The 9,434-nt window shown below is 34.7% G+C and overlaps 1 long non-coding RNA gene across 2 annotated transcripts in view; it reads left to right on the forward strand.

Moving 5' to 3' along the window:
* Positions 1–9,434, forward strand: part of LOC106941933 (uncharacterized) — a 20,055-nt gene that overhangs the window by 5,318 nt on the left and 5,303 nt on the right. Inside the window, exons 4-5 of one of the 2 annotated variants that reach the window (XR_001423490.1) lie at positions 578–628; positions 782–1,075. The exons of the other annotated variant lie outside the window; for it this stretch is intronic. This is a non-coding gene — a long non-coding RNA (uncharacterized LOC106941933). Of the gene's footprint in view, positions 1–577; positions 629–781; positions 1,076–9,434 lie in introns of those variants that run through there. 2 annotated transcript variants of the gene reach the window in all.

A 9,434-nucleotide genomic window follows, 5' to 3' on the forward strand; every position in this document is an offset into this window, starting at 1 on the left:
TTTCCTTTGATGGATTTTTAATATTCCTTTGTCTACTCAGTCTGCAAAAAAGAACGACCAGTCTAAAAAACCAATTGTGCAAACAAAATTGGTAAGTGAAAAGTTATCAACATCTGCCAAAGTTTTTACAGTACTTTAATCATGACCCAAATTTTGAAACTACACAAAATTTACCAGTGAAAAGTTTTCCTTTGACGGTTTTTTAATATTGTCTACTCAGCCTGGAAAAAAGGAAGATTGGTCTAAAAAACCAGTTGTGCCACCAAAATTGGTAAGTGGGAAGTTATCAACACCTGTCACAGGTTTTACAGGACTTTAGTCATGACACAATGTTAGTAAAATTACATAATGTACAAGTGGAAAGTTTTCCATTGAGCATTTTATTGTCTACTCAGTTTTCAAAAAAAGACGGGTCTAAGAAAGCAATTGTCCCAACAAAATTGGTAGGTGAGAAGTTATCATCATCTGTTACTGGTTCTATAGTACTTTAATCATGAGCCATTTTTGAAAAATTAGAAAATTTACAAGTGGAACGTTTTCCCATGAACAATCTTTTAATCTTTGATTGTCTGCTCAGACTCCAAAAGAGAAGGATGGGGCTAACAAACCAAATGTCCCACCAAAATTGGTAGGTGAAAAGTTGTCAACATCTGGCACAAGTTTTACAGTACTTTAATCATAACCCTGATTAAAATTAAGTGATTATTTTTTGTAAAATTTCAACATTTACAAGTGGAAAGGTTTCCTTTGACAGTATTGTAATATTTCATTGTCTACTCAGCCTGTAACAAAGAAGGATGGGTCAAAAACACCCATTGTCCCACCAAAATTGGAAAGTGGGAAGTTATCCTTACCTATCACAGGTTTTACAGTACTTTAGTCACAATCCAATGTTTGTAACAATACACAAGTTACAAGTCAATCGTTTTCTCATTAAACATTTCTTAATATTTCATTGTCTACTGTTGAGAACGGAAAATCCTAATCGATGAATCAAAATTTGTCCTGACACAAGGAGCATAAAATCAGCCAACAATATTATTCAGACTTTACTTATTTTATTCACTTTCAGCGCTGAAAGGAGACACTTTTACCATTACATTCGAGAAGAGTTTCTAAAAAAGTGTCTGTGCAGCGTCTGTGGAGAAGGATGCGGCTAGCTGATTATATGGACTGAAGACACTCCCTGAAATCACACCATGTCTCTGTGGCCTGATAAGTTTCTGTTTTCTGAGAAATGGGGCTGAGCGGCTATCAGAATCAAAAATGGAACTCTTTGCAATGGGCCCTTAGTCTAACAACATGTAACTCTTTCTTGACCTTGGTAAAGCATCTCAACATTCCCCCTGTTGGGCTCTGAAGAGCCCAAAAGATAAAGGGGGAGTCAAACCCTTGAGTAGACCCTGCCCCTATCCGGAAACATCCCCCGAGGCTATTACAGATGTTCACATGTATTTGATCATTGATGTTCTCTTTCATTTCATCATTCATGTTGTCTTTCATTTCATTTCACTTGCATTTGGTTCAGGTAAATATAGATAGGGAACCCCATGGCTCCGAGGCGGTGGATCAAAATCACAATGTCCCCCTTACAATCTAATGACAAGTATGTAAAGAAATAAAATGTTAAAAGATGTTAAAGTGTCAAAAATGTGTTAAATGTTAAAAAGAATACAATATTAAGATAATATTTTAAAGTTAATTAACTATAAAAGAGTAAAATGTTAAAGGATTTTTAAAAGTTAATAAAATGTAGAATGGATCAAATGTTAGGACAATATTTTAATAAAGGGTTAGGATAATATTTTTAAAAGTTAAAAAAATGTAGAATGAATAAAATATTAAGGTAATATTTAAAAAGTTATTAAAATGTCAAATGAAGAAAATTTCAAGATAATATTTAAAAATTAATAAACCATAGGAAGGATGCAATGTTAAGAAATTAAGTGAAATGTTAAGATAATTTTAGAGTTAATGAGTATTTAATGGTAACAGAATATAAAATGAGCACAATGATAAAATTGCAAACCAATGGAGTAAATCAGCATTATAGGCAGTGCAATAAAATATAATGATATTAATAAACTAAAATGAGTAAATAAGCATAAAAATGCAGTAAGATTTACTTGTATTGAGATTAATAAAATCAACTCAGACCAGTCTTTGTTATAGCAAGACCTATCAACTTCAAATCAGTTTCTGCGTGTGTCCAGATGCAGAGCCGGCGCAGCCCAATGAGAAACCCCAACAGTGCCTGTGAGGCTTCAGTGTGGCATTTTAGCTGTAAATTGGTCCATCAATCGTGGAAGGCGCCCACAGTCTCACATCCCAGCACACCCAGAAAGGATTGGACTTCATTCTGCAACACAAAAAACAACAAAAGCACAATTAATGGATTATATAATGGATACTAAAGTAAAGGAAAAATATAATTTCTTTTTATACTAGGTACTAGATACTAGTACTGCCTTTATACTCTAGAAAGCCGGAGTTCCATGATCGTCTTTCGGTTCTGGGAAACCATCTGGAACCGAAAGAGGTGGAGTTCCATCACTACCACTGCCCTTCTCTATGTTGGAAGTGATGCACTGAACAGCCAAGGACCTCAGGCAGGGAACAGCAGCATCCACAGGTGATGAGGGGAGCAAGAACGATTCTTTAAGACTGTGCATCATCTGATTAGTAAATATAATGTTCCTTTTTTAAAAGGCTGCTCCTTGAAGCTGAAGACCATTGCCTCATATCTCAGGAATTTTTCCCATACTAAGCCAATAGGGCATCAATATATCAATAACATCCATTATTTAAGTTCTCCTCTTAATAATAGTTAAATAAATGGTTAAATTAAGTAGCACATTATGTAACACATTTCGATCTTGCATATTCATAGGATCAGACAAAATCAGACACCAAATAAAAAATCATGTAAAGGATCAGATTATGAAATGAATGTGCAAAACTGCCTGAACCACAGTCATGTTTTATCAAAAAAATATCATTTGAAATGTATATAGGAATCATCCCTAATAGAAACTTTACCCGAAATCTTAAACCATATATAAATGTTTTGCTTTTGTTTTTTAATTAAATTCAATCAAATACTTCTCATTCAACAATAACTAACCCTCTACACTAAAGGCTTGTAAAATATCATCGATAATGTGAAAAGTTAATGATCCGTGCCAAATTAAGATCCCTTGTACTATATTCCATTCATAAAATAAAAGACAACCCTATTTTGTCTCAAACCAAAAACTGTAAATTATGATTATGAGAAATGTTTAGACATTATTACCTTGAATCAACAATTACACATAGAACTCAATCTTTTTTATTCTGTCAGTCCTTTTGACCCTCTTTAAGCAGTTTCATAAATGCTAATTTGTAAATTCCCAGTTTAGACCAAATTAATGTGAATCATCATATTTTCTTGTCATTTTAGATCCTCATAGCCTGTTTTACAAGAATAAAGTTAACCCTGTCACTACATATTTAACTGACTTATTTTATTCTAATTATGATTCTAAATCCCAAAATGTCAACAATTTTAATCTTTGAAAAATTGGTTCTTTTGAAACCCCATCTATAAATATTTGTTTAACTGAATTACATTCTTTTGTAGGGTTTATCCTATTTATCCATACATTTTTGGCAGTTTTGGGGAGAAATTTGATACAACTAAATTTATTAAATGATATAAATGTTCAGGTTAGACCTTTCTGCATGACTTGGTTAAACCACCTATTATTTCGAATTATAGCAAGAGAGATCCAGCAATCAAACGATCCCTTCCATGTTTTAAGAAACATTATTTTGTAAAATCTATTTGACGTGATATCATTAATTTTTATGTATTCAATTCAGAATGTTCAGTATTACTTTAGAAACTCATAATAGTTCGCTCATGTTTAATGGGTGCTAATACACCTTAAAACATTTATTGAATTTTGATTTAACCTCTTTTTATATTTTGCTGAAAACCACAACTAAACATTTTTCTCAAGCCCAAAATGAAAAATTTCTCAATAGATTAACTCACAATTTGCTTGAATAGATTAATTCCATGCATCTCCCCATGTTTCTGTAACAAGACACTGTTACAGAAACTCCTAAGAAACCTAAGCAAATCATTTAGACCAAATTGACTCATTGCTAACTATAGCAGTTGGATGTAATTAAAACAGGGTGTTTACAGATGTTGGTACAATCTGCACACCTCAGTGAAAGAATTGAATAGTTGATTGAAAATATTTGCAGTAAACCCACAATTTGGTTCAGTAATGTTCCGTAGAATAAATTTTTCTAAGATTGAAAATGGAGTCCAAATCAACCTAAATCATTACTTGAAATAGTAGTCCTTACATTTATAGCCACTGTACTTTGAGCCAAACAGAATTTAGACTATCCTCCTTTGTATTTGAAGCGTGGTCGGTTGTGCTTGTGTAAATCAGTTAATTAACAATTATTACTGTACTTTTATCCTTTTTTGATTCCTATCATGCTGGAGGAGAAAAACACATTAGCCAGATGTGGGACAAACAGAGTGATAATCATTCAGGCAAACAAAACATTTCTGTAAACTGCAGAGTCCTAACACCCCTCTTGCATCAATCCTTCACTTGTACCGTTAAACTAATGATAGAAGGGGATGGATTTTAGATGGGTTTTTAAAAACCCGGGGGTCAAATAGCAGAGGTCAGAATGCAAAGGCAGTAGACTGTGAATGTGCTGTAAATAAACTAAGGTGAGAAACAGTGGCATCACACAATTCGATAATTCAAGAAAAACCATTAAAAACGACCAAGTTTTGTTTGCAGCCATTTGTCTCCAACCTGTAGGCCGAGGGAAACCCCAGGGGCCCCGGGGCCCAGGCCACACGACCAGAGGCAAAGAATCCAGGACCAACCATGGCAACAGATGAACAGGACCGCCTCTGAGTCTCAGCCCGACTTTACATGTGATGTTCCATTTGTCCCATCAGAAGCTGTCCAGGGCAGCATCCATTTCCGCTTTTCAGACAAATCTGGACAAAGTATGTGGCCCCTTTTGACAGAGCGTGGGGGAGAGATGGAGCGATTCAGCAGATGAGTCATTGTTTTCAAACCTCTGTCTCAAGTCGGGCAGAAGCCTTTGATAGTTTCTGCCATAGGAGACCTTCAGAAGTCACGCCTTGATCTCATTCTCTAGCCAGGTGTTTCCTCAGAGGTCACAGTCAAACATCTAATGCAAGATCCTGTAAGCTGCACTCCACCCTCACGTGACAACAGGATGAAGCAATCCAACCCTACTGACCTCTGTAGAAGCTTTAATAATTGTTCAATCGGTTTTGGCCCTCAAACAGCAGTCCAGCAGAAGATGGCACAATTCATATGTGTAGAAAGTGCACATGTCCATGTCAGCATGGCTAAGAACAGCTGAGGCCACGTGATCCCCTTTTTCATCACCTCCTCACACGGCCTCGAACCTGCAAAACCACGCCCCCACGCTCACCGTCAGACCACAGGAAGCAACACTGCTAGAGCAAAAGAACACAAAGTAAATAGAAGTGTATGCCACCTTTTACTCACATAATTATAAATTAAATATATTTTCTGCAGCTTTTTATGTATATTCAGAGTTGCCTCGATTTTTTTTTTCTTTGTTTGTTTAGCCAGGCTCAGGATCACTGGAGCGACTCGGATAACGGTCCACTGCCTCAGTCTCTGAGCTCCAAAGAAAAAAATAAAATAGAAATGCGTTAAGATGATTCACCATCAGAAGTGTCAGAAAGAACCGATACTTTCACCTACAAAAAAATTATAAAAAATGATCTACGTACGCTTTTCAGAAGTTGGTTATTCAATTGCATATGTAAAATAATTAATTAATTTAATAGTTTTCAATTTTACACAAAAGCATCCTTGTGATAAGGCCTCACTTTAAGACAACCGGTTCTATTTGTGTTTCGTCATAATTTAGGTCAAAAAGAAACTTGTAGTCAAATATTCTTCATACCATTGATAGAAAGTATTAGTTATCCTGACATTTTTCAAAACTAATTCTATTTATTAATTTATTGGAATTAAAAAAAAATCACATTTTATCCGAATTTTATAGTATGTGTAGCCAAAATTTTCTCAATGATGACAATTACATCCAACTGTAACTTTGTATAATTAAAAATTAGAAGTGATGCAGGAAATTCATCAATAATTTGTATGCAAATAAACATAGCCTTGATATTGATCTAAGGTATTCAATTTTAAATGACCAATTCTAATTTAGTAAGAGCTTCTATATCTCAGACACCGTATTTCAGTCATGCAGGAAGGCACTGTAAGGGCTCATTAAATAAATTCACAATACACCAAGTCAAATTAATAAATTCTAAATTCTTGTTTAACAAATTCATAATTAACCATATCTATAAACTGACTAGGAAGTACAATCTATTTCTCCTTCACCCCCCGTTGATATAATAAAAAGAGATTGGAAGCAATTTAGAATTTGTTACTATTCTCCAAAACTAAAATATTTCGGGGTGTTTCACAAGTTTTCCAAATAATCTGTCTAGAATTGAAAGTAGAATATGAGATGATTTAGATGTAAAGTTTTATCAGAATTTTTTTATGTTTATCATTTACCATTTCCCCTTGTGTTTTCTTATGTAAATAGAAACCAAACATTTCCGACAACATTTCTATTGTTATCAGAAATATTGTGCAGAGACCACTTTTCTGTACACATTTATAAAATGTCCAACTGAAATTGTACTGCAAAGGCCAAAAGTTTCATCATAAAGAGGTGAAATCAGAATTTGGATTACTTTCCTAAAAAGCAGTGTCAATGTTCAGTTTGAACTGACAAAAGAAGAATTGATCAATTTAGACAGTGATGCGAAAAAGAATATGAAAATTGGAGACAAAGGTTATACAGTACTGTGAGATGTAACTGTGGTCCAAATCAAATGTTTTGGTGGACTTGAATTTATGTATTAATTCAATTAAAATTTAAGTCACACATGTGTTGTGATCCAATTGTTGTCCAATTAGTTTGTGTTTGACATAATCAATTATTATCATATCCACCAAACTGGGTATAAAATTTTCATCATGTCCAATTTGTGCCTTTCTACTAAGCCACTTTTGTGTTTTAAAAACGGCAATTAGTTTAGTTAGTAAGTTAGTAAGTTTGTTATTAAAACAAATAATAGAAATGAAAAGTAAAAATAAAAGATGTCAAACTAAATGAGACAGTCTCTTACTTAATATATTCTATCTCGTTTTTAACCAAAGCTGTAATGTTATTACTCCTTTTCTAACATATTAATTCTGTCTTTGAAGTAAGGTAACCAAATTGTCTAGATTTGGAATCATAAATTGTCTTGAGACAAGAATATGTTGTAACCAATTTAATGAACCTTAATTGAATCTGAAGCTATTTCATAATCACCCTTTGAATCATATACCTACTCATATTTATTTACCAATCCCATACCCTCTTTACACATTTTAAAATGGCCAATTTTCAAATGAAAAGAAATCCTGTTTTTGATAATCAGAGAGAAAAATTTTGATTAGTCATGATAAAATTCAAGTCTGCTATAAACCTCAATTTCTCAAGTATCATTAAGTTTAAATTTGAAGCCGTCAACAGCTAAGCAAAATTTCTCAAATTTCAACACATTAGATGTCATAATTTCTTACAATGTTACCTGTTATGTAACTTCATTCATCCTACATACAGTTAATTTTACCACATGTGAAAATAGTGGATTGTGCAGGATTAGTTTGAATACTACCTTACAGTAGCTGCCATAAATTAACTCTGGCACACAGGACGTGTCTACAACGAGCAGGCAGCGGAGGACACATCTCAAGTTATCTCCCACAGAGAAACACTAATACTGTTATTAATTGCAATTTAATTAGTAGAATACCATTTAAATTAACATGACTTGAACTAGTCTAATTTGTAGTTTTATATTAACAGCACTGGAATTGTCTAAATCAGACTAAATTTATAACAATAAGTAAAGAAAACCCAGCCTACACCTTCCCTGCATCCGGCAGACGGGGGGTGGCCAACTCCCACTGCCGGTCCCAGACCGAGCCAATCAACCGTTACCTAATCCAGAGGTGTCCAAAGTCGGTCCTCGAGGGCCGGCATCCTGGATGTTTTAGTTCTCTCCCTGGTTTTACACACCTGCATCAAATGATGGCTCATCAGAAGGCCTAAGCAGAACACTGACTTGCTGAGGAGATTGTTACTACCACCAGGGAGAGAACTAAAACATGCAGGATGCCGGCCCTCCAGGACCGACTTTGGACACCCCTGACCTAATTTACTTAACTATTTTATTTCTTCAAATTGTCATTACTCTTTACTTTATATCTTGTCTACTTGTATGAACAATGTGAAGCAGTACGACCAATGTGAAACAGTATGACCAACGGCTGATAACAGAAATTTAGACAAAATGGGGAAACAGTACAATGGTGTATATTAAGGAACAAGTGTCCTTACCTTTCATATGGGCCCTACAACAAAGTACTGCATCTGAAAGTTTGCGCCTGAACGGCCAATCCAGTCTCTGCTCGTGTGTCAACACAAACCCGTTCTCTAGTACCAACTGTTGAGAATGAAAAATCCAAATCGATGAATCAAAATTTGTCCTGACACAAGGAGCATAAAATCAGCCAACAATATTATTCAGACTTTACTTATTTTATTCACTTTCAGCGCTGAAAGGAGACACTTTTACCATTACATTCGAGAAGAGTTTCTAAAAAATGTCTGTGCAGCGTCTGAGGAGAAGGAGGAGGTTAGCTGATTATATGGACTGAAGACACTCCCTGAAATCACACCATGTCTCTGTGGCCTGATAAGTTTCTGTTTTCTGAGAAATGGGGCTGAGCGGCTAACTGAATCAAACATGGAACTCTTTACAATGGGCCCTTTGTCTAATAACATGTAACTCTTTCTCAACCTTGGTAAAGCATCTCAACACTACTGAGCCTCCAAAAAAGAAGGATGGGTTTAAAAACCAAATTGTCCCACCAAAATTGGTAAGTGAGAAGATTATCAACATCTGCCACAGCTTTTCCAGTACTTTAATTATGACCTAATTTTTGTAAAATTACAATATTTACAAGTGAAACATTTTCCATTAACAATCGTTTAATTTCTTGTTGTCTACTCAGACTGCACAAAAGGAGGACGGGTCTAAAAAACAAGTTGTGCCACCAAAATTGGTAAGTCAGAAATTATCTAAATCTGTCACTGGTTTTCCAGCACTTTAATCATGACCCAATTTTTGCAAAATTACAAATTTACAATTGGAATGTTTTCCATTGACAGTATAAATATTCCTTTTTCTACTTAGCCTGCAAGAAAAAAGGACGGGTCTAAAAAACAAGTTGTGCCACCAACTTTGGTAAGTCAGAAATTATCGA

This window comes from Poecilia latipinna, unplaced genomic scaffold, assembly GCF_001443285.1.
Source record: "Poecilia latipinna isolate Pla-1442-1.1 unplaced genomic scaffold, P_latipinna-1.0 Scaffold3943, whole genome shotgun sequence".
Lineage (NCBI taxonomy): Eukaryota > Metazoa > Chordata > Actinopteri > Cyprinodontiformes > Poeciliidae > Poecilia > Poecilia latipinna.